This window comes from Chelonoidis abingdonii, chromosome 9 (genome assembly GCF_003597395.2).
Source record: "Chelonoidis abingdonii isolate Lonesome George chromosome 9, CheloAbing_2.0, whole genome shotgun sequence".
NCBI lineage: Eukaryota > Metazoa > Chordata > Testudines > Testudinidae > Chelonoidis > Chelonoidis abingdonii.
In genome coordinates this window covers 67,158,862-67,182,880 of record NC_133777.1, presented here as the reverse complement: position 1 = coordinate 67,182,880, position 24,019 = coordinate 67,158,862, and the positions used below count along the sequence as shown (strand labels likewise).

Sequence of the window (24,019 nt, the reverse complement as noted above, 5' to 3'; positions counted from 1 at the left end):
AAGTTGCACGTTTTTCCCCTCAAGTGAGGCTCTGGGATGGGCTGGGGATTGAGGGGTCACACTGGCAGCAGCGGTGCTCAGGAGTTGGGTGCTGGGGGGCGCAGGCTCTGGGTGTGGGGCAGGGCTGAGGAGATAAGGAACTTGGGATGCAGACAGGCTCCCCCCAGGGCTAGGGCCAGAGAGGACTCTCCCCTCCTTTACTGGCAGAGCAAAAGCTCCAGGGGAGGGAACCCCTTCCTCTCCCTCCCCTCCCCCCACCCCGGCACACTCACTCTGCACCACAGTCACTGCACATGCTCCTAGGGACTCTCTCAGGCCAGAAAGCCCCACTCGCCTCCCCTAGGATGGTACCAGGGGCAGGGGGTTGCCATCATGTGTGGCTCCTCCCACCTCGCTGCTGCGGCTGCCACTGTGGTGCCGCGGGGGCGGCGGGGATGAGAGCTCCCAGCAGGTGTGTGCCCCTCCTTCCCCCTCCTCTCTCCCCTCTTCCCCTCCCCCTTGGTGCTCCTCAGTGAAGCTGCCTGCCACTGTATTCTCTATAGCCTTAGGGCAAAAGCACGACACAACAAATGGGAGATTGAACACTGGCTGTTTTTCTTTCAGTGCAGGAAAGCAGGGCCTCCGATCGCGGCGGGGCAGAGGGAGTAAACCCAGCTCCAAATATTGGTGGAGCACAGCCCCCAAGAGCCTTGAATATTGCTGATGCTTGGTGCTTCGAGCACCTCAACGGGCCAGCCCCTGCAGGTAGTTTCCTTCCCCCACCCCTTCCCAGAGACTTCCCAGACAGCCTTTCCCTCCCTCAGACTGTGTGCTGCACTTCGGCTTCTCTCTAGGACCCAGCAGCCCTGCTCTTACATTCTCACTGCTTTCCCGTCTGTCTGGCTCCCGCAAGTGTACCTTATGTGGCGCCTATTGTGCCTATGGCTAAGGACGGCCCTCCCCTGCCTCTGCGTAGGCCCCAAAGAGAAGGAACGTGTCCACCAATCTGTAGATTGGTGTTTTAGTTTGTCCCTTAGTGGAAGCATACTCCAGTTATGCCCTTCACACTGAAATTAGAAAGCCTTACGTATAGTTATTTCATGTATTAATTGTGAATATAGTAATGGTTTTAGGCTATTGCACTGAGTGAAGCAAAATTTTCATATGAAATCAGGTAATACTTATCTGTTCCGATTACCAACTCAACTCAGGTTTTCTGAAACATCTGCAAATCTTCATTGAAAATTGGCGAGTTCAAATGGGCCCAGATCATGTTTTGAGCAAGCCTGAGGCAAGTAATGGTTTACGGTGTCTTCTTCTTAGCCGATGCACAATGTGCCTCAGCGGCACATGCCCCAAGATTCATCACCAAATTAGTGTGAAACATGTAAATGGTTATTTTATTCCTGAAATTAGGAAAAACTTGGTGGTTTCTGAGGCAGAGTTTGCTGTTGAGGGTCTTTACTTCAGTAGTCCAGCCCGCTCGGTTACGGCCTCCCCAGCTACTCCCCCCCCCAAACTCGCATCGGTTTTCTACGCCCCATGTAGGTGGTCTAATTCTAACTCGCTTCACACACACATCTCGGGCCACCTTTTCACCCCACCTCCCCCCCGACCTCAGGTCTCGTTCCCCCCAGAATCCAGCCCGCCACTTATCTAACCCACTCTCAGACCACGCGTTTTGCCCCCCTGCCCCAGCCGCCCCCCTTTTCATTGTGCAGAAAGCAAGCTTCACGGGAGGGACCTCCTCCCCCCCTCACAGCAACACATCATCTCATCCACAGTTCAGCTGCATCATTCGCCTCCTAGAACATCTCTCAGTGTACCAGAAAGCCCACTCGCCTCCTAGATGGGTACCAGGCAGGGGGTTGCCATCCATGTTGGCCTCCCGCAGCCCCTCTGCGGCACCTATGTGCTGGGGGGGGGGGGACGAGAGACTCCGCCAACGTAGGTGTGCCCTCCTTCCCCCTCCCCCTCCATCCGCACTCCCCGGCCCAAGAGGTGCCTGCCAACGGATTCTATAGCCTTAGAAAAGCAGCACAAACAAGAGGAAGAGAACCTGACTGGTTTTTCTTGCAGGCAGGAACTCGAGGCGGGGCACGGAGAGGACACCCAGCTCAAACTATTGGTGGAGACACAGACCCCACCTCTGAATATCTTCGTGCTTGACAACCTCTGACCCCATATAAGCTTGCTAGCACCTGCAGTGATTCTTCCCCCACCACCCTCAGAGACTTCCCAGCAGCCAATCCCCTCCCTCAAGACTGTGCTGCATTCGGCTCTCTCTAGGACCCAGCAGCCCTGCTCTTACATTCTCCACTGCTTTCTGTCTGTCTGGGCTCCTGGCAGAGTGGTGCCCCCAGACCTTTTGGTGCCCTAGGCGGCTGCCTATTCTGCCTATGGCTAAGGACGGCCCTGGCTGGACCTCTGCCCTGGGTCCCCAAACTGCTTCTCCCAAAGGCTCCTCCCCCCGACTACTCTGAGTCTTGAGCTCTTCCTACCACAATTGCTCCATTCCTAGCCCCTATAGCAGTGGTTCCCAAACTTTAACAATCTGTGAACCCCCTTCACTAGAATGTCAAGTCTTGCAAACCTCCTCCTAAAAATGAATAGTTCCAGGGATTTTCTCCTTTACCTGAGTATAAATTATAAAAGCAGTGATCTTGGAAATATTAAATTTGTTTTGATGACATGCTTATTACACACTATTTATTATTCATCATTACAGTATTTTTATTACATTAAGAAAATGGCAACACTCTTCAAAGATCGCACTTTTGTAGCTTGTATCAGTTTGAATAAATCTGTTATAGGACAAGGCTTCTATGTTTCATCAAGGAGCACCAGATGTGAAACAGCATGAAGGTATTTGAGAGAGAGAGAGAAGTGGGTGATCTTTTATTGGACCAACTTCTGTAGGTGAGAGAAAAGTTTTTGAGCAACATACCGCTCTTCAGGTCTGGATTAAAAGTACTTAGAGTGTCACAGCAAAACAGATAATGGAACAGATTATTAAGCATAAATAGTTACCACATAAGAGACCATTGAAGGTGAAGTCCCCCGTTAACACTTTGGAAATCAGAATAAAAAAAGGGGGATTAATCGGTTACAGGTTGTTGTAATAAGATATAAATCCAGTGTCTTTATTAAGGATTTATAGTGTCTAGAAAAATTATGAATTTAAGCTCCCAGGCTCATCTTTTAAAGGTGTTGTGCAGGTTTCCTTTGAAGATGAGGCCTGAGGTCAAGTCCACACATAAAATGGTGCATCAGCACAGCTGCACTGATGCAGCTGTGTCTCTGTAGCACTTAAGTGAAGATGCTCCTACACTGTCAGCATAGTGAATCCACCTCCCTGAGAGGAGGTAGCTATGTTGACGGGAGCAGCTCTGCCATCAATATAGGGCTGTCTATATGGTGGGGCTGGGTTGGTATAACTATGTTGCTTAGAGGTACGGATTTTTCACACCTCTGAGTGTGTTAGTTATACCAGTTTAGGTCTAGTGTAGACCTGGCCTGAGAAGTCAGCTATGGAGTGATAATTTTGTGAAAAGTGTTTGCAACTTTATTTTTTGTTATTTTTGTATCCATTAATAATAACTAGATTTCCTTTGTTAAAAGATCATCTTTTTATTGGAATGATAATATTTTTCAGAGTGGTCTTTCTCTTGTCTTATCTTGTCTTGTCTTGTCTTCTGCCTCGGACACCTCAGGGAAAAGTACAAATCATCATGATCCAAAGATCTGAAATCACCTCAGAAACAATGAATTAAACTTCACTATGCCTCTGTGAAATACTGTAGGTCAGTTTAGTATCCCCATTTTACAGATGAGGAACTATATTACAGAGAAAATACAGAGTTGCCTTACTGGCAGATGTGCAAATAAAACCCAAGGGCCTTGCCTAAGCATATAATGCTCAGACTACTACATCATACTGTCAGACTTGCACATTTCCTGCCTGCGGAGTCCTCCACACTTATCCTAGAACCCCAATGAGTCCCATTTTACTCAACACATTCAAAGGCCTTCCATTGTGTTGACACATTCTGATGAAAGAGGACCCAGTTGCTTGTCTTTCATCAGTGCATCTTCATGCATCCGCCAGAAGGGGTCACTACAAAGTAACATGAGATACCCCCCTTCCTTTGGGGGGGTTGCAATGCTTGCAAGCAGAATGAGGAAACAACAGGTCCAACCTTAATTGAATTTTTTAAACTAAGGGCTGAGGGAAAGCTGACAGGTATGGGAAAGCACATGGTTCAGATGGAGACATCCCTTAGGGTTGAATTTATTAAAGAGGGAACTTTATATCCTAGTACAGAGCAGTGGTTCTCAAACTGGGAGCACCGCTTGTGTAGGGAAAGCCCCTGGCGGGCCGGGCCAGTTTGTTTACCAGCCAGGTCCGCAAGTTCAGCCGATTGCGGCTCCCACTGGCCGCGGGTCACCGCTCCAGGCCAATGGGGGCTGTGGGAAGCGGTGGCCCCAGCAGGGCCGGTGCAAGGAAATTTCGCGCCCTAAGCGAAACTTCCACCTGGCGCCCGAGCCTGGCGCCCGAGCCCTGTGGCAGGTCCCCGCCCTCCCCGTGGCAGCTCCCCCCCACCCTGAGGCACCCCCCTGCGGCAGCTCCCTCCCCCTGGGGAGCCGTGCAGCACCTCCCCACCCCAGCTCACCTCTGCTCCGCGCCCTCCCCGAGCATGCCGCCCCCCCTGCTCTAATTCTCCTCCCAGGCTTGCGACGCCAAACAGCTGATTGGCGCTGCAAGCCTGGGAGGTGGGAGAAGTGGAGCAGAGACTGCACGCTTGGGGAGGAACCGCTGTAAAAAAAAATTGGGGGCACCGCTTTTTGGCACCCCCAAATCTTGGTGCCCTAGGCAACTGCCTAGTTCGCCTTAATGGTAGCACCAACCCTGTGCCCCAGTTTGAGAACCACTGGTATAGAGGATAGGAAAGAAATTGGTAAAGTTCAGATAGGAGCTAGCTAGGGACAGTCAAACACTAAAGAGTCCCATTTAAACAAAATATGAAGGCATGCAATTAAATATTGACAAAATGTACAAGTGCTTATATACAAATGCTAGAAGTCTAAATAGTAAGATGGGTGAACTAGACTGCCTGGCATTAAATGAGGATATTAATATAATAAGCATCACAGAAATTTGGTGATCCATTCCTGTCATCCACTCCCAGCTTCTGGCAATCAGAGGCTGACCTGGTATAACAGCGCTTACGTTCTTATGTAAAAATTGGTTTGGGTGTTTGATAAGTGTGTTCTCAAAATCTTTTTGTGCCTCTTAATAAAAATTTTTTCTCATGAACACATAACATTGGTTTACATTTATTCATTAGCTGCTGATTATAGAAAATTGTTATTCCATCCTAACACAGACAGGCAACACTACCACTGCCACCATGGTTTATGATTCAGACAGCACTGGCATCCATGGGATAGCAAAACAGAATTCCTCCTTAATATTATTAAAAATAATGTATAGTGCAGTTGAAGAAGAATTAAATATGCCTCTGGCTAGAAGCCAAGTCTCATTTAAACCGTATGTGAGCTTTCATGTGAAGATCAAAATTTACTACATGAAAGGCACATTCTATTATACTTAGCTGTGCCTCCCCCACCCACCAAGAAATAAACTCTTTTAAAGGAATTGGCAGTTTGTTTTTAAGTTCCTGACACTATCTGTAACCTACACAAATGTAACTAATGTAGACTAATAAAGGAGATTCTGACTGACAACAGAATGACCCATTCAGGACCTTTTTGAGCAAGCTTAGCAGGCGACAATAATTTTTTTGTAATAGTGGTATCTAGAGGCATACACATCTGGCAGAACTCATCACAAAAGTGAGAGAAAGGAGCTTGATGCCTGTAAAAGTATATTCCCTACTGAAGTTATGCAAAGCTTTGAGGATTAGATTATATGCCCATTTTATTCAACTGAGCAGGGGAGTAAATGGGAACAAGCCACTTACCCCACCCAAGTATGATCTATCACTAGCTTGGGTCTGGTGTGGACCAAAGCCCCTGATCCTAGGATACTTCTCCTGTGAGCAAATGAGTGAGGCGAGATGGAGAGGAGGTGGAGCTTTGGCCCATCCACCACCATCTATAGCAGTGGTTCCCAAACTTTAACAACGTGTGAACCCCTTTCACTAAAATGTCAAGTCTAGTAAACCCCCTCAAAAAATAAATATTTCAAGGGATTTTCTCCTTTACCTGAATATAAGTTATAAAAGCAGTGATCTTGGAAATATTAAATTTGTTTTTATGACATGCTTATTATACACTATTTATAATTAATTATTATTTATCATTACAATATTTTTATTACATTAAGAAAACGGCACCACTCTTGAAAGATCTCACTTTCATAGCTTGTATCACTTTGAATAAGCCTGTTATAAGACAAGGTTCCTATGTTTCATCAAGGAGTATCAGATGTGAAGGTGTTTAAGAAGCCAACTCAAAGAGTTCCTCCTACACAAGCATTCAGGTCTTGAGCAGTCCAGGCAAACAACGCATGTTACAACAAAGCTTAAACTTGTTCTTCATAATAATTTTAAAAACAGTACTAGCTGCCTATTTAATTTTAAAAACAGCAAAAAATATCCACTCCCCTTTCCATTACTTATAAGGAGTCTTGTAGTTTAAATCTCCTCAGTGTAATAGATATGCTTGCTTTGATCTGCTTAGCTCTTGGAAGTCCAGACACTCCAGGTTGCTGGCCCCATGCTGCCCAGGGTATCTAGCGACAACTCTGTCTGCCATTAGGGAATTTTTCCCTGAGAACCCCCTGTAACATTTCACGAACCCCAGTTTGTGAACCACTCATCTATTGTGACTGGCCATGCATGAATGGGGGAAGTAAGCATCACCTTTTCAAGGGGTGCAGTAAGTTACAGCCACTCCCCACTCCAAATACATACTCCCTGGAACAAGAGAGGAGCAGGGGAAGAATTATGTATCAGAAGGTTTCTCTGGGACTACACCTAGGATGATGCTGTTTACACACTAACCTTGGTGAGGGATAAAGACATAACCTAAGCTTGACTGCCAAGTCAGTATCATTTTTTCCAAAATAGAACAGCTATTATTCAGAATACACATTGTTCTAGCTGAGAGGAAAATGTTTGTCCGTAAAACATCTAGTACGTTTTGGCTCTTTTTAAATACTGAATTTCAAATGATCTGGCTAACAAAGAAGTTGCTACAGAAAAGGAAGAGGCTTGTAGCACATAAACTGGACATCTTTGCCTGCCTCTTAGTCGAAATATGGACATGAAGAAATTGTGGGTGAATGTTAAGGCTCTTTCCTTTCCATGCCCATGTAATAATTCAGACCTACGTCTAAAATAAAAGATAAAAATAGAAATAAATACAAAACTGAGAAAAGGTTGAGTATAGTAAGTTTCCGCACAATTCACCAGGCTGAATCTTGCTAGTCTGTGGCGGTTCTTTTTTCCATTTTTTCCATTTTTTTTCTGTTAATAAATTAACTGGAATATATTCTACTAAAAAGCACTCTTTGTTCTCTAACTTTCTATGCTCTCTACTTGCTTATTTTTTTTAATGTTATATTTTCAGGGCAGTAATACAATAACATTCTTATAACATAATTTGTCACTGCTATACAAACAACACCAAAGCATGTTATAACACAATCAGGATATTACCATGTTTTAACAGATCGCCCCACATGGTAAAATTAATTATATAGGCAGGTTGTAACATAAGTCCATAACTTGGTTTGGTCATGTCGATGCAAGCAAGACCAAACTTTTTTATATCAGAATTCACAATCCTTCTACATGATAACATTTTTTGTGTAGATGGGCTCTCTTACCCTCTGTAATAAGTTTATTTATTTGTAAAATTAGCATATTATTTCCAGAGATACTGTTAACCTTAATTTGTGTTTTTAATGTGCTTTGTGATTCTTGGATGAGGAATGTTAAATAGCTGCATTTTATTATAGTGTTGCTATCATAACACAGGAGTATAAATTTAATTCAGCAGCATAAGTAATGATGTTTGTGGTTCCCATCAAACTTTATAATGAATGATCTCAGTATGAAAAAGTCCTGCTTCTAATCCTGTTCTGTTACACCTCTACCTCGATATAACGCTGTCCTCGGGAGCCAAAAAATCTTACTGCGTTATAGGTGAAACCACATTATATCGAACTTGCTTTGATCCACTGGAGTGCACAGCCCCCGGAGAGCTGCTTTACCATGATATATCCAAATTCGTGTTATATCGGGTCATGGTATATAAGGACAGAGGTGTATCTCTATTTGGGGGATAGATTATGTCCTGTCCTTTCTCCACCTTGCAGTAAGGAAAGAACGAGAGAGAGAGTAAAGAATCCCCTCCACCAACACCCTTGGCACAACACACAGGAATACGAATGGGAACTAAATCCTACGATCACATCTCACCTATTCTCCCTTTGGGGCTCTCCTTCAATAGATCTATTCGCTGCAGCAAAGAACTGCAAATGCCAATGATTTTGCTCCAGAACAGGACTTGGGACAGGTTCCCTGGGAGACGCATTCCTGCTCCAATGGAACAAGACACTCATGTATGCATTCCCTCCAATTCCTCTAATATACAGAGTTCTCCAGAAGTTTAAGGATGAAAAGGCCAAGGTCATACTTATTGCTCGGGCATGGGCCAGACAGACTTAGTATCCTTACCTCAACCCTAGCTCCAAGTGCCCTACCCATAAGAACCCTAACCCTAACTCCAAGTGCCCTACTCTTAGGAACCCTAACCCTAGCTCCAAGTGCCCTGCACTTAGGAACTCTAACCCTAGGGTGGGAAGCCCTACCCATAGGAACCCTAACCCTAGTTCCAAGTGCCTTAGCCATAGGAACCCTAACCCTAGCTCCAAGTACCCTACCCTTACGAACCCTAACACTAGGGCGCGACGCACCCACAGGAACCCTAACCCTAGCTCCAAGTGCCCTACCCATAGGAACCCTAACCCTAGGGCGGGAAACCCTACTCATAGGAACCCTAACCCTAGCTCCAAGTACCCTACCCTTATGAACCCTAACACTAGGGTGTGGCGCACCCACAGGAACCCTAACCCTAGCTCCAAGTGCCTTACCCTTAGGAACCCTAATCCTACAGCTGGAAGCCTTACCCATAGCAACCCTAACCCTAGCTCCAAGTGTCCTACCCATAGGAACCTAACCCTAGAGGGGCGCCCTACCTATAGAAACTCTAACCTTAGCTCCAAGTGCCCTACCCTTAGGAACCCTAACAATAGCTCCAAGTGCCCTACCCTTGAGAACCCTAACCCTAGGGAGGGAAGTCCTACCCATAGGAACCCTAACCGTAGCTCCGAGTGCTCTACCCATAGGAACCCTAACTCTAGCTCCAAGTACCCTACTCCTAGGAACCCTGACCCTAGCAACAAGTACTCTAACCCTAGGAACCCTAACCTGAGGGCGGGAAGCCCTACCCATAGGAACCCGAAACCGAGCTCCAAGTGCTCTACCCATAGGAAACCTAACCCTAGCTCCAAGTGCCCTACTCATGGGAACCCTATCTCTAGCTCCAAGTGCCATACCCTTAGGAACCCTAACCTTAGGGTGGGTCACCCTACCCATAGGAACTTTAACCCTAGATCTAAGTATCCTACCCATAGGAACCCTCACCCTAGCTCCAAATGCCCTACTCAAAGGAAACCTAACTCTAGTGCGGGAAGCCTTATCTATAGGAACACTAACCTTAGTTCCAAGTGCCCTACACATAGGAACCTTAACCCTAGCTCCAAGTGCCCTACCCTTAGGAACCCTAACCCTAGGGCGGGAAGCCCTACCCATAGGAACACTACCCTAGGATGGAGTGCCCTACCCATAAAAATCCTAACCCTAGCTCCAAGTACCCTATCCTTAGGAACTCTAACCCTAGGGAAGGAAGCCCTACCCATAGGAACCCTAACCCTAGCAACAAGTCTCCTATCCATAGGAACCGTAATGGTAGCTCCAAGTGCCCTACCAATAGGAACCCTAAACATAGCTCCAAGTGCCCTATCCATAGGAACCGTAACCCTAAAGACGGGCGCCCTAACCATAGGAAACCTAAGCCTAGCTCCAAGTGACCAACCCTTAGGAATCCTAACCCTACGGAGGGGCGCCCTACCCATAGGAACCCTAAGCTTAGCTCCAAGTGCCCTACCCATAGTAACCTTAACCCTAGTTTTAAGTGCTCTACCCATAGGAACCCTAACCCTAGCTCCAAGTGCCCTACCCGTAGGAACACTAATCCTAGCTCCAAGTGCTCTAACCTTAGGAACCCTAACCCTAGCTCCAAAATAGCTCCTACCAATAGGAACCCTAACCCTAGGGTGGGGCGCCCTACCCATAAGAACCCTCTCCCTAGCTCCAAGTGTCCTACCCTTAAGAACAGTAACCCTAGGGAAGCAAGCCCTACCCATAGGAACCCTAACCCTAGCTCTGTGTGCCCTACCTATAGGAACCCGAACTCTAGCTCCAAGTGCCCTACCCTTCGGAACACTAACCCTAGGACAGGAAGGCCTATACATAGGAACCCTAACCCTAGCTCCAAGTGCCCTACCCATAGAAACCCTAACCCTAGCTCCAAGTGCCCTACCCTTAGGAACCCTAACCCTAGGGCGGGAAGCTCTACCAATAGGAATCCTAACCCTAGCTACAAGTGTCCAACCGATAGGAACCCTAACCCGAGAGCGGGGTCCGCTACCCATAGGAACCCTAACCCTAGCTCTATGTGCCATAACCTTAGGAACCCTAACTATAGCTCCAAGTGCCCTACCCTTGGAAACTGTAACTCTGGGGCAGGAAGCCCTAGCTATAGGAACCCTAACCCTACCTCCAAGTACCCTATCCATAGGAACCCTAACCCTAGCTCCAAGGGCGGGGCACCCTACCCATGGGCTCCCTAACCAGGGCAGGCTTTAGGAAGTGCGGGGCCTGATTCGAACAATTTCAACCAGGTCTGAGCAGGGAGGACTGAAAAAAAAAACCACACATATGAAAACACGTGGGGCTTGTACTCACCAGGCTGTGCTCCTAGTCTTCGGAGGCGGGCTCTTCACTCACTCCGGTTCTTTGACGGCACTGAAGGACCTGCCACTGAAGTGCTGCTGAAGACCCGGAGCGCCGCCAGGTGAGTAAAAGTTGAAAAGGAGCCTCTAGGCAGGGAATGGATTCTCGGCCACTTGCCCCCTCTGGTGGCCCTGCCACTGGGGGCAGGGCCCTTTTAGGCATAGGGCCCAATTCAGGGGAATTGGTAGAATTAGCCTAAAGCCAGCCCTGTTTACCTGCTTCGCATGTCGATCTGCCCTCCAAGAACTCTCCCAATTAGACCGGACCTTCTCTCCCAGTCTGAGTGACGGTTGTATCCTCCATCCACAACTGGAGGAACTTCATCTGACAGCCTGGCTCCTCCTTCGTTCCAATTTCACAAACTAGCCTGTTTGGAGCAAGTCAGACACATGTTATCACACACTAGACGCGACTCTACCCACAATACTTACCTCCAAAAGTGGAAACAATTCTCGATGTGGTGCTTACAGAAAGCCCTCAGACCCTGCACACATCCCTTTCCGATATCCTAAACTACATTTTAGAACTGAAAAACAAAGGTCTATCACTCAGCTCCATCAGAGTTCATCTCACACCAATCAGTGCCTTCCACGAGAAACTGGATGGCTCCGCTGTCTTCATACACCCTACTACAAAACGCTTTCTTATCAGACTCCAAACCCTCTACCCTGAAGTCCACCCTGCTCCCGCCTCCCTCCCCCACACACACCTGGAATTTGAACCTCGTCCTTAGAGGTCTCATGAGACCTGCCTTTGAACCAACAGCCAACTCCTCTTTACTCCACATGTCCATGAAGGTTGCTTTCTTCGTGGCCACCACATCAGCCAGACTGGTTGGGGAAATAAGTGCACTCATGGCCAACACCCCATACACTAATTTCTTTAAGGACAAGATAATGATGCGACTACACCCTACATTTCTGCCAAAGCTGGTGTCCTCTTTCCACCTTAACCAGTCAATACACCTCCACACTTTTTACCCCAAACCCCACAAAAATCCACAGGAAACAGCACTTCATATCCTCGATGTTAGAAGGGCGATTGCCTTCTACTTGGACAGAACAAAATAAGTACATCACCTAGACTTTTCATATCTAGTGCAGAACACTCCAAAGGAGCTGCTATTTTGCAACAGCATCTCTCCAAGTGGATCTCTGACTGCATTAGGTCCTGCTACCAGATCCACAACGTTGAACCTCCTGACAGCATCAGAACTCATTTCACTCGAGCTGTGTCAACATTGCTAGTATTCGTACTAAAGGTACCATTATTGACATATGCAAAGCAGCTACATGGTTGTCAGACCATACGTTTGCCAAACACCACGCCATCATACAAGACGCTATAGGGGACACTATAGTAAGTCATACAGTACTGTCCGCCACTGTCAAACCTGCAACTCCAAAGTCCCCCCAACCATAGTGGGTACTGCTCTACATTTGCCTGAAGTGGAGCACCCATAGGGACACACATCTCAAAGAACCTCAGTTACTGCACAGGGTGAGTAACTTTCTCCTTCATAGTTTTTCAATGGGATACAACAAACTTGCTTCTAGCCCTGGAAGGCCTTGAGATATTGGACTTTAAAACTGTGATTTTTTTATGTGATTAAAAACTATTTCAGGTAATTTTTTGAAGTATTTAAAAAATATATCAGTTTTATTTAACTTGTGGAAGAAATGAACTCCACTCTCAGGTTGGAAGCAACAAAATCAGAGACAGCTTTATTCAGGACATGCAATTGCAAGGGAAGAACACAGCTGATAGAGAGCATCTCTGCCTCAGTTTCTCCAAAGTACAAGCAAAATCACACATTTATACCTCTTTGTGACACACATTAATTAAAAACATCTGCATTTTATTTAGGCTATTTGCTATCTATTCCAGAATTTTCTCACTTTTTCTTCTCAAACATTGTTATCTCAAGGCTAGGTCACACTGACTATTCTGCCGTTTTCCAGTCGCTTCTGACATGAGTCCTGCTTCTACTGCTCAAGCAATATTAGGCTAAGACTTGACAGAACAGTTGCTCTATCTCTGACACTTGAATGGCTGCATTTAAACCCTGTCTTTCTTTCCCTGCTTCCACGAACTATACTCCTGGTACTAAGGGAACCTGGCTTTACAGACAGACGAATACAAGAACATTTAAAAAAAAATTGTTCTCTAAGGCCTTGATCCAGTAGAGTACTTAATACATTCTTAAGGTAAGCACATGCTTATGTGATTTGCTTAATATATTTGGCATATAGAGAATTCATGTTGCTCTGGTACGAAGGTTTTATTAGCATGCTTTTGGGATGACCTGAACATCTCACTTGTTGCATTGCGATTCATGATTAATTCACTTATCCCAAACCCATGCTAATAAAAAATGCATGCCACATTATTGTATAATTCCTTTTTTCTTTTTCCTTCACTTTGGAAAGTAGATATATTTTAAGGATATATCTGAGCTCTAGAGCAGTGTTTCCCAAACTTGGGATGCTGCTTGTGTAGGGAAAACCCCTGGCGGGCCAGGATGTTTTTTTTACTTGCCGCATCCGCAGGTCTGGCCGATCGTGGCTCCCACTAGCTACGGTTCACTGCTCCAGGCCAATGGGGGCTGTTGGAAGTAGCGTTGGGGCAGGTAAACAAACCAGCCTGGCCTGCCAGGGGCTTTCCCTATACAAGTGGCACCCCAAGTTTGGGAAACACTGCTCTAGAGAGAAGGTGAGCCACAACAGGAAAGCCTTGAGAAAGGGACTAGACTGACAGAGAAAGATTAGTTTTGTGGGGCCTTGGGCCAGAGCCAGTGGGTGCTCCTGCCAGGGAGCAGGGTCGGGGCGTGGGGGCTTGCCCAGCTCCACCCACCCAGCGCTCCTGCTAGGGCATGGGATCGGGGTACAGGGCCTGCCTCGCTCCCAGCAGAAGCACCAGGCAGAGTTGGTCTGGATGTGGGGGCACCCACTTTTCTGGGCCTCCTCCAATTGGCCAGGGCCCCATTGGCCCAGTGGCTAATCCTGCCACTATTAGACTAGATTTTTCTTACTACTCCACTTTGGACAATAGTTAGCATGATATTTATCATTTATTTCCACATAAAAGGCCCAGTCTTAGATGTCAGGAGTTTTGAGATCTATTTCTGTCTCTGCCATAGACTTCCTTTGTGACATTTGCAAAATTGGGATAAGAATATTTATCCACCTCTGCTAAAGTACTTGTAGCTGCTCTTGTAAAAGTTATTAACAGATTCTTTTGAATCATGTTATGGTTCATCAGTCCACATTTCTAGGATAGTGACATCCTCGACTGCACAATATGGGAAAAGTCAGTGCTGCACTCAAACCTTCCATTGGATCCACTGCATATATGTGAATACTGTATGTCACTGGTCCCCAACCTTTTTCAGGTGCCGGGCGCTGGACAATGAGCCACTGAGGACCATGGCTGACTGACAAGCATCCGCCAAAATGCTGCCGAGAAGCGGAAACGTCAAGAGACGTTGTCGCCAAAATGCTGCAGAAAATCAGTGGCATTTCAGCGGCGACGCTGCTTTTCGGCAGCAACTCCTCTTGATTACAACGCTTTTCGGCAGCATTTTGGCGGATGCTTGTCCGCTGGCCAATATGCGAATGCACATAGATGCCCTGGTGGGAGCCATGGCACCTACGGGCACCATACTGGGGACCACTGCTGTATGTCTTAGATGCCATATAAATATATATTTATATACATACACACAAACACAAAGAATTATTTTGGCTATTTTATTGTATACAAAAGGCTTGAATTTCTTTTGAACATTATTTGAACATGTAGTATTAAAAGTAGTCAGTTATATACTAAGGCATGTAATCAAAATGTATATTGACAGTGGGCTGAATTCTCCACAGATGACCAGTGAAGAATTGTTTCTGTGTAGGGGAACTCTCTATGAGCAGAAAGCTGGCAGAGGCATCTCAGGCCTCTACTACCTCCTGTGACAGCTGCATGCCCACCCAGGCATAGGAGGAGGGATGAGAACTTGGGATAGTTGATGAATCTTATGCCTTTCCTCCACTGATATAACCTCCCTGAGGAACTTCCTGCCAGTGCTGTAAGTAGAGCTGCAGGGGAGCAGCTGTAAACATGCACTGGGGCCAGGAAAAAGTGGAGCATCATTTCAATGTTTTAATAGTCATATACACAATGAAGACAATATATCTACAGACACTTTACTTCCTTCTTTGGTAGGCATGAGGCATTGCAAAGCAATGAGGACTACAAAGTGCGCAGAAGTACAAATAGCAGTCAGTGGTGGTGAGATTTGAATTCACGATATCCTGGCTCTAAGATCAGTGTTTCTTCCCCTATGGTAAAGGGTGTCGCGACTGGGGTGGGTGGGTTCTGTCCTTACCTCCACACCCACAATTGCCTTATTTGTCACTGCAGAACAGGTGGTCCAATTCAATTCAGTTGAAATCCTGGATGTCCCAGAAAAAAATGGTACATTTTAGAGCACGGTCTTTTAGCTATTTTGCTTTGGGGACATAAGCAGCTGGAAAACCAGGTGAAATAGCTACCTGGGGATTCTTCCTTTGAAGGGGAACCTCTGAATGGTGCAGAATTGGCATAGTGCTTCTATGGTAACCCTCCTTTCACCTGTAGTTTAATGGGGGTACCTAGGACAAAGAGAGCATGACCAGAGTGCTCTGGCAATCCTGTGCTGCTAACCAAATCAGGGAGTACAAAGGTGGCATGAGGCATAAAATGACCTTTGCCCCCACATATTCTCAGTTGCACTAAATGTATCCTCATGGGTGAAAAGCTAGCCCAAAGAATCCAATCTGTGGTAGCTGACTTGTCTTGAGGTGGTCTACTGATTCCCCCACCCCAGAATTGCAGCATCAGTGACAGACAACAAGTATGAGCGGGCTCAGGCAGCTGTGCTAGGGCAGCAGGCATGAAATAAAATTGCTGCATATATAAAAGGTCACACAAGGAGTGATGTTCTCTTTACTGTAATTCAGAAGTCCAAGTTGGCAATACAGTCAAAGTATCCTGACTCTTAGTGCCCAGCTCTGACCGAACTCCCTCAATATGTCTACACTGCATACTATGCCCAGGACTTGCTGTTTGCAAGTCAATGCTTGTGTGTCCACAGTGCATTGCAAATAGTTTATAATAGCTAGACGTGGGTCTCACAGCTGTGCTAACACGTCGGTATTGCCCTACAAAGACCTTTTGACTCAAGTCTGTGGCTTGAGCTGTGTCCACACTGAAAAATGACAAGGTTCGAACTTGAGTCACAGTTGGACTCGGGCTCTGATCCACTCCTCGAGCAGGTCCTGAGTGCTTCCTAATTTGTGTACTGATTTGTGTGCGGACGGAAGACTTTGTGCTCAAACCTGAATCATGGACAACTTAGCGTGCAGTGTAAACCCCCTGAGTCTGGGAATCCTGAGTCCTAGTGCCCAGTTCTGACCACGCTCCTTCCTACAGCTGCTACAAGGCCCGGATCATTGGGGCTAGAGCTCTGACAGCCTTACTCGCTCCGCCACACGCCTTCCCACAGCCTGGCGCAGAGCCCAGGCCTCCTGACTCCGGCTCTCTCCAGATCAGCGCACGCTCCTCCCCACACGGCCTACGGTCGCATCCCAGGGTCCCGACGCCGGTACCTGGCCGGTTCACCTGTCCCCAGGTTAGCCTGGGCGTGTCTCCCCGCCCCACGGGGACGCGTCCCGGCGAGGCTACGGGAGAGCGCCCGCCCTCGCAGGGGGAGCTTGGGGGCGGAGTGGGAGGAGCCCACTCGAGTTCCGCCTCAGCAGTTATGGCCGCGTAGAGTCTCCTCAGCGGTAGTGCTCGGACATGGGCCTGCTCCGGGCCGGCAGCTTGAGGCAGCGAGTCTCCCCGGCGGTGAGTACGGACCCGGCCGCCCGCCTGCCTGGGCCTGGTGGCCGGGCTCGAGGGCAGAAAGCGAGTGAGAGGCCCGGATGGGAGACGGCCTCTTCCTCCGGCCGTAGGTGCGGGCTCGTCTGTGAGGGCTGGCGGGGCTCTCTTCTCAGCAGCCGGGGGGCCGGTCCTGGCTCTGGGGCAGCCCATGGCGAACCGCACTGCTGAGGCGATCCGAGATCTGAGGCTGCCCAGGCCGGGCTGTGAGGGACAGGGGCTCAGTTTGGGCGCATGGGGGACACTGGGGCTGCACTGGGAACAGAAGGGGAGACTGGCTGGAGGCCCTGCAGGACAGGAGAGTATGGTGCGGTGATTGGTTAGCGGCGGAGACTGGTATCCAGGGCTGGGGGTCCTTTTCCTGACTGCCAGTAACTTGCTTGTGTGACCTTGTCACTTAATCCTCCCCAGCCTCAGTTTACCAGTAGGTAAAATGGAACTGACTCTAGGCACCAGATGAGGAGGCTTAATATTTGTAAAGCTCTATAAGAGCTTCAGGCGAAGAGTGCTGTGGAAACAAGTTATGATTTTATTTTGATAGTTTAACAAGCATTATGAATGTTTTATGTTGGGTGAAGTATGCAGATCCATAGTTTTGGGAGCTGCCATTGTGTGGTGTTTATTTTGAAGGGCTTAGGGTGCCCACAGCTATATCAAAAGGAAACTGTCTGGTTAAAAAACAAAAATTAAAGTAGCCTTGTATTACCACTTTAGTGATTAAAACCAAAACAACTTACAATGAGTGGTAGAAAGGTAGATTTTATTTATTTATTTTTGGCACCTCACACAATTTGGATAAATATACAAGTTAGCTAGTTTCACTTTCTGGTTCCCTTATTTCTACAGTAACTTGTTTGGATTGAATTACTGTTCACTGAACTTTTTTCCCCCTCTTTCTTTAAAGTCACTAACTTTTTTTAGTAGTTTAGAGTTGTGTACACAACAATAGTTTACAAAACCAATTTTCTGGCCTAAACTACCTGACAACATGTATTCATCTAGCAGTCAAGTAAAGGGCTTCCTCAAAAGTGCTAAAGTGCTTTTGAACAGTTGATAATATGAGCCCTGATCCTGCAATCTGAAATCTTTTCATACAGATCAGTGGGACTCTGACTGAAGGACCACATACCCATGTGAAGTTCCATTGGAATCAGTCTGTGTGTCTCAGATTGCATGACTGTCCCTAAAACTGTAAAATCTTGAAAATTTTTGAGAGTAGATTCACAAATCTAATTCTAACAAAACAAGATCAAATATTTGCATGCAGAATGTAGGCAGTAAACTTAACTTTTAAAATTGGGAGAAACTTGTCTCCCACTTACTGAATTCTTGGGTATTAAATATGTATAAAAAGATTAATTCTTCGCTACCTACCTATGTGCAATACTTGGCATGTCAGTCTAGGTCAAAAAGACAGCTCAGAGTCATGTTGCAAGTAGCATATTCCATTATTTCCACTCGTTATTATAGTCACTGCTTAGTCATATCCTCTGTAAATACAATTGTTAATTAGCTATGTAAAAGATCTTTTACACATAGGTTATTTAGTCTAGAGGTTGGGGCTGGTTGGGAGGAGTCCACTTGAATTCTGTCTCAACAACTATGGCCATGTAGAGTCTCCTCAGCGGTACTGTTCGGACATGGGCCTGCCCCGGGTCAGCAGACTGAGGCAGTGAGTACAGACCCTATCCTCCTAACTCTGTCAGTGCAGCATAGCTTCTGGAGGTGTTGTGCTATAATAGGGGAATCTTGCAGTCTAGCAGATGTTCTGACATCTGCCAAATGGAGACCAAGGTCCTCCTTGGATGTTGAGCATCCCTCTCTGTCTCATTGAAAGGAACTTTTGGGGAACTTCAGTGAGGTGAACCTTGGAGAGTTTCTAGAGGGTGTCTCAGCCATACTTGGCCTTTACCATTAGAGCCAAGGATAGGATGTGGCCTTTTAGTTTTAGTGGACTGACTAAATCAAAATTTAGTTTCCTGGTCATAACAGATTAAATGCTATTTACAAAATGAAGTGAAAATGGTATTCTATGAAAATGTTTGTTTACAAAAAAGTCCCATGCATTTCCTTGTTAACTAGCCCCTTAGGTTTTGTAGTATTCGGATGCAGCAATATAGAAATTTGACAGCTGCTCGGGTAAATGTTTTTAAAAAGGGAGTGTTACTTGCATTAAATATTAAAATAGGATCAATACAGCTCCTATATATATTGTTATTTTAAATTCAGTTTTACTCTGCCCCTAAATTTTCAATATGTTGCAGTAACGACACAGAACTGCATTGTCAAAGTTGAAAGAGGGAAGTTTTAGCAAGTAGTGGCCCAATCCTAAAAGAGACGTTCACGTTTAACTTTACTACTGGGAATAATCCCTTTGAAATCATTGGAACTCCTCATGATAGTAAAATTAGGCACATGTGTAAATCTTTGCTGGATTGGGGCCTAAGTAGGCTCTTGGCACTTGGGATGACACTAGTGGGGGCTTGGGATAAACAAATACTAAATGGTTATCTTGTTAAGATGATAAGCAATTAAATAGTTAATATGGACACTTGTTTTTCTTCAGTATTAAACACTTATAAAGAGTAGAGTAGTTTACAGCTCTTAGATCTATTGTTTTATACTGTCTGCAGACTCAGGAAGACACATTAGTGATTTAAGTCTAGTTTACATTCAGAGGGTTTTGCTGGTTTAACTATATCAGCGTAGTTAAATCAGCAAAGGCCTTCTAATGTAGATGCAGATTATTGGTATTAGAGTGCTTATACTGCTATTGCTTATACTTTTATCATATCTCTTTTGACAAATAAAAGTCACCCTCCTTACAGACATAACTATGCCTGCAAAACTTTAGAGTGGTAGTAGTGTTGATGTAATATTCTTAGACATCTATAAGACATTTGACTTGGTACTGCATGACATTTTAAATAAAAATCTAGAATATAAAATTAACATAGCACACATTAAATGGATTAAAAACTGACTAATTGATAGGTCTCAGTGTAACTGTAAACAGGGAATCGTCACTGAATGGGGTGTGTTTCTAGGGAGGTCCTGCAGAGATTTAACATTTTAATCAATACTCTGGAAGAAAATACAAAATCATAACTAATAAAGTACTCAAATGACACAAATTGGGGATGTGGTAAATAATGAAGAGGACAGGTGATTGATTCAGAGCAATTTGGATTGCTTGGTAAACTAGGTGCAAGCAAAGAATATGTATTTTAATATGGCTAAATGTAAATGTATACATCTCGGAACAAAGAATGTAGGCCATACTCACAGGATGGTGGACTATCCCAGAAAGCAGTGATTCTGAAAAAGATTTGGGAGTTGAGGTGGATAATCAGCTGAATATGAGTTCCCAGTGTGATGCTGTGGCCAAAAAGGTGCTAATGCAATCCTGGGATGCATAAATGGGAATCTCGAGTAGGAGTAGAGAAGTCATTTTATATCTGTATTTGGTGCTGGTGTGACCACTGCTGCAGTCCACTTCTGGTGCCCACAATTTTAGAAGGATGTTGATAAATCAAAGGGTTCAGAAAAGAGCCGCTGGAATAATTAGCGGATTAGAGAACATGTTTTATAGTGATAGACTCAAGGAGCTCAGTTTATTTAGTTTAACAAAGAGAAGGTTAAGGGGTGATTTGACTACAGAATACAGTAAAAGCTTTGTTATCCGGCCCTATACCAACTCTCTCCCAGAGCCTGCACTTCGCACCCCCTCCCATGCCCCAACCCCATGCCCTCAAACTCACTCCCTCTTAGTTAACTGGCATTTTTCACTTACAGGCACCCCCCAAGCCCTCAACTTGTCAGATAAACAAAGCTTGTACTGTATAAGTATCTACATAGGGAACAGATATTTAATAATGGGCTCTTCAGTCTAGCAGAGAAAGGTATTACATGATCCTATGGCTGGAAGTTGAAGCTAGAGAAACTCAGACTAAGACACATTTTTAATGGGGAGTGTAATTAACACTGGAACAATTTAGCAAGGGTCATGGTGGATTCTCCATCACCAACAATTTTTAAATCAAAATTGGATGTTTTTCTGAAATATATGCTCTAGGAATTATTTTTGGGAAGTTTTATGGCCTGTGTCATATAGACTAGATAATCACAGTGTAGACTAGATAATCACAGTGACCCCTTCTGGCCTTAGAATCTATACAGCTAGTGTACACTGGCTCTTTCACTCGGTTCGAAAAATTGTGAGTGGTTGTTTTTTTTGTTTTGTTTTTGTTTTTGCGCAACTATATTATCTGGAAACAATTTTCTTAGTGAATGCTTAGACTCTGGAGATCAGTTATGCAGCAAGTGGTGTATTCTGCAGCAAACTGTCTATAGACAGGGACCCATGTATCCTGTAATTCCACAAAGGAATTTTGTGAGAGGAATGGCTAGGTCAGGGATTTGGTAATGGGTTATGCAGTTCTTCCCCTGTAGGATATTAATGCAAATCTAGGACGGGTTGAAGCAGCAGAGTGGCATGAGCACCAGCACTAGTGTTTTAATTGAAGTGGAGGAGGTGAGCTAGAAGTGATTGGGTGAAAGTGTGGGGAAGACACTGAGGGGAAATATTTTAAAAGTATTGAGACTGAAGGAGAGAGAAATTTTAGGAGAGAAGGTAGCATGGCTTGTCATGTTTCCACTCCTGAATGCCAAGCTGAGTGCTCTTGTAACTGATCATAAATCAATTTTTCCCTCTGAGAGGATAGTAGCACCCTACCTAGTAACAGTAGTTAGGTAAGACAAGCTTCTGTAGCCAGCCCAATGGAGGGAAGGGAGCCAGTGAGACTTGTCAGCAGTCTGAATTAAATGGCTGACTTTGGGAGCACAGTGTGTGGTAGTGGTTCAGTTTGTCTAAAGAACTGCTGCTAGTCAAAGCAGCAGAAGAATAAATTGCGAACTCTAAACTGTACTGACATATTCCTCATAGGTATGTAATCACAGGTGACTTTTTTGCAGGAGTGTCTTTGTGACTTTGCTTTTTCTTGAAACTATAACAAAATTTGAACTCCTTTCTCCAGTAAAGAGCCAATGACTGTTTTTAACCCCTGAAAAGAAGTGTTAAATTTAAGGCTGCCAAGCGATTAAAAAAATTAATCATGATTAATCATGCAATTAATCTCACTGTTAAACAATAGAATACCATTCATTTAAATATTTTTGGATGTTTTCTACATTTTCAAATATATTGATTCCGTTACAACACAGAATACAAAGTGTACAGTGTTCACTTTATATTTTTGATTACAAGTATTTAGACTGTAAAAAAAACAAAAGAAATAGTATTTTTCAGTTCACCTAATACAAGTACTGTAGTGCAGGGATAGGGAACCTATGGCACGTGTGCCGAAGGTGGCACGCGAGCTGATTTTCAGTGGCCCTCACACTGCCCAGATCCTGGCTGCCTGTCCAGGGGGCTCTGCATTTTAATTTAAATGAAGCTTCTTAAACATTTTAAAAACCTTGTTTACTTTACGTACAACAATAGTTTAGTTATATATTATAGACTTATAGAAAGAGACCTTCTAAAAACGTTAATGTATTACTGGCAGGCAAAACGCAAGTTTGTTTACAGTTACAGGAAATAATGCTGCCCACTTTCAGGTGACACCGTAAACAAGAACAGGCAGTCGCATGGCATTGTTGTAGCTGGCATCACAAAATATTTACGTGTGAGATGCACTAAAGATTCATATGTCCCTTCATGCATCAGCCACCATTCCAGAGGACATGCGTCCATACTGATGACAGATTCTGCTCAATAATAATCCAAAGCAGTGCGGATCGAAGCACCTTTCATTTTCATTATCTGAGTCAGATGCCACCAGCAGAAGGTAGTGGGTTTTTTTTTGGTGGTTCAAGTTCTGTAGTTTCTGCATTGGAGTGTTTCTCTTTTAAAATTTCTGAAAGCATGCACCACATCTCATCCCTCTCAAATTTTGGAAGGCACTGCAGATTCTTAAACCTTGGGTCAAGTGCAGTGACTATCTTTAGAAATCTCACATTAGTCCCTTCTTTGCATTTTGTCAAATCTGCAGTGAAAGTGTGCTTAAAATGAGCAACATGTGCTGGGTCATCATCCGAGACTGCTATGACATGAAATATATGGCAGAATGTGGGTAAAACCGAGCAAGGGATATACAATTCTTCCCCAAGGAGTTCAGTCACAAATTTAATTAACGTATTATTTTTTGAACGAGCGTCATCAGCATGGAAGCATGTCCCCTGGAATGGTGGCCAAAGCATGAAGGGGCATACAAATGTTTAGCATATCTGGCACGTAAATACCTTGCAATGCCAGCAACAAAAATGCCATGCAAATGCCCATTCTCACTTTCTGGTGACATTGTAACTAAGAAGATGGCAGCATTATCTCCTATAAATGTAAACAAACTTGTGTCACTTAGTGATTGGCTGAACAAGAAATAGGACTGAGTGGACTTGTAGGCGCTAAAGTTTTACATCATTTTGTTTTTGAGTGCAGTTACATAACAAAAAAAAATCTACATTTGTAAGTTGTACTTTCATGCACTACAGTATGTGTATGAGGTGAATTGAAAAATACTATCTTTTGTAATAAAAATATACATTTGAAATCAAAGTGTAACACAGAATACAATATATGAAAATGTAGACAAATATTTAATAAATATTTCCATTGTTATTCTATTTAACAGTGTGATTAAAACTGCAATTAATCACGATTAATTATTTTGAGTTAATCATGTGAGTTAACTGCAATTAATTGACAGCCCTAGTTAAATTCTGTATTGTAACCAGCACCTGATTTTTATTTATTTTTTTTTAAGTCAACAGAAGCTAGGAAATCCAGAGCTCAGGTTGCTACTCTGTCCCTAATACACTTTGTGTATGGGCGTAGCAGGACGACAACGTCATCACACACTTTTTAGAGTCTACTGCAATAACTAAATGCGATAGTGAGTTAAGGAGAGAAAGAATACTAACTTTGAATCTCTTTGGTTTTGTCTATGTTATGACAAAGCCTA

At 44.8% G+C, this 24,019-nt stretch overlaps 1 protein-coding gene across 3 annotated transcripts in view; it reads left to right on the top strand.

Moving 5' to 3' along the window:
• The first annotated feature begins 16,690 nt into the window (after positions 1-16,690).
• The window catches only part of USP8 (ubiquitin specific peptidase 8), a 36,939-nt gene continuing 29,610 nt past the window's right edge, over positions 16,691-24,019 (top strand). For 2 of the 3 annotated variants that reach the window (XM_032790613.2, XM_032790611.2), the window contains exon 1: positions 16,691-16,964. The gene's annotated coding sequence lies outside the window, so the exon portion shown is untranslated. Of the gene's footprint in view, positions 17,072-24,019 lie in introns of all 3 variants that reach the window. The other variant, XM_032790612.2, reaches the window with a different exon arrangement.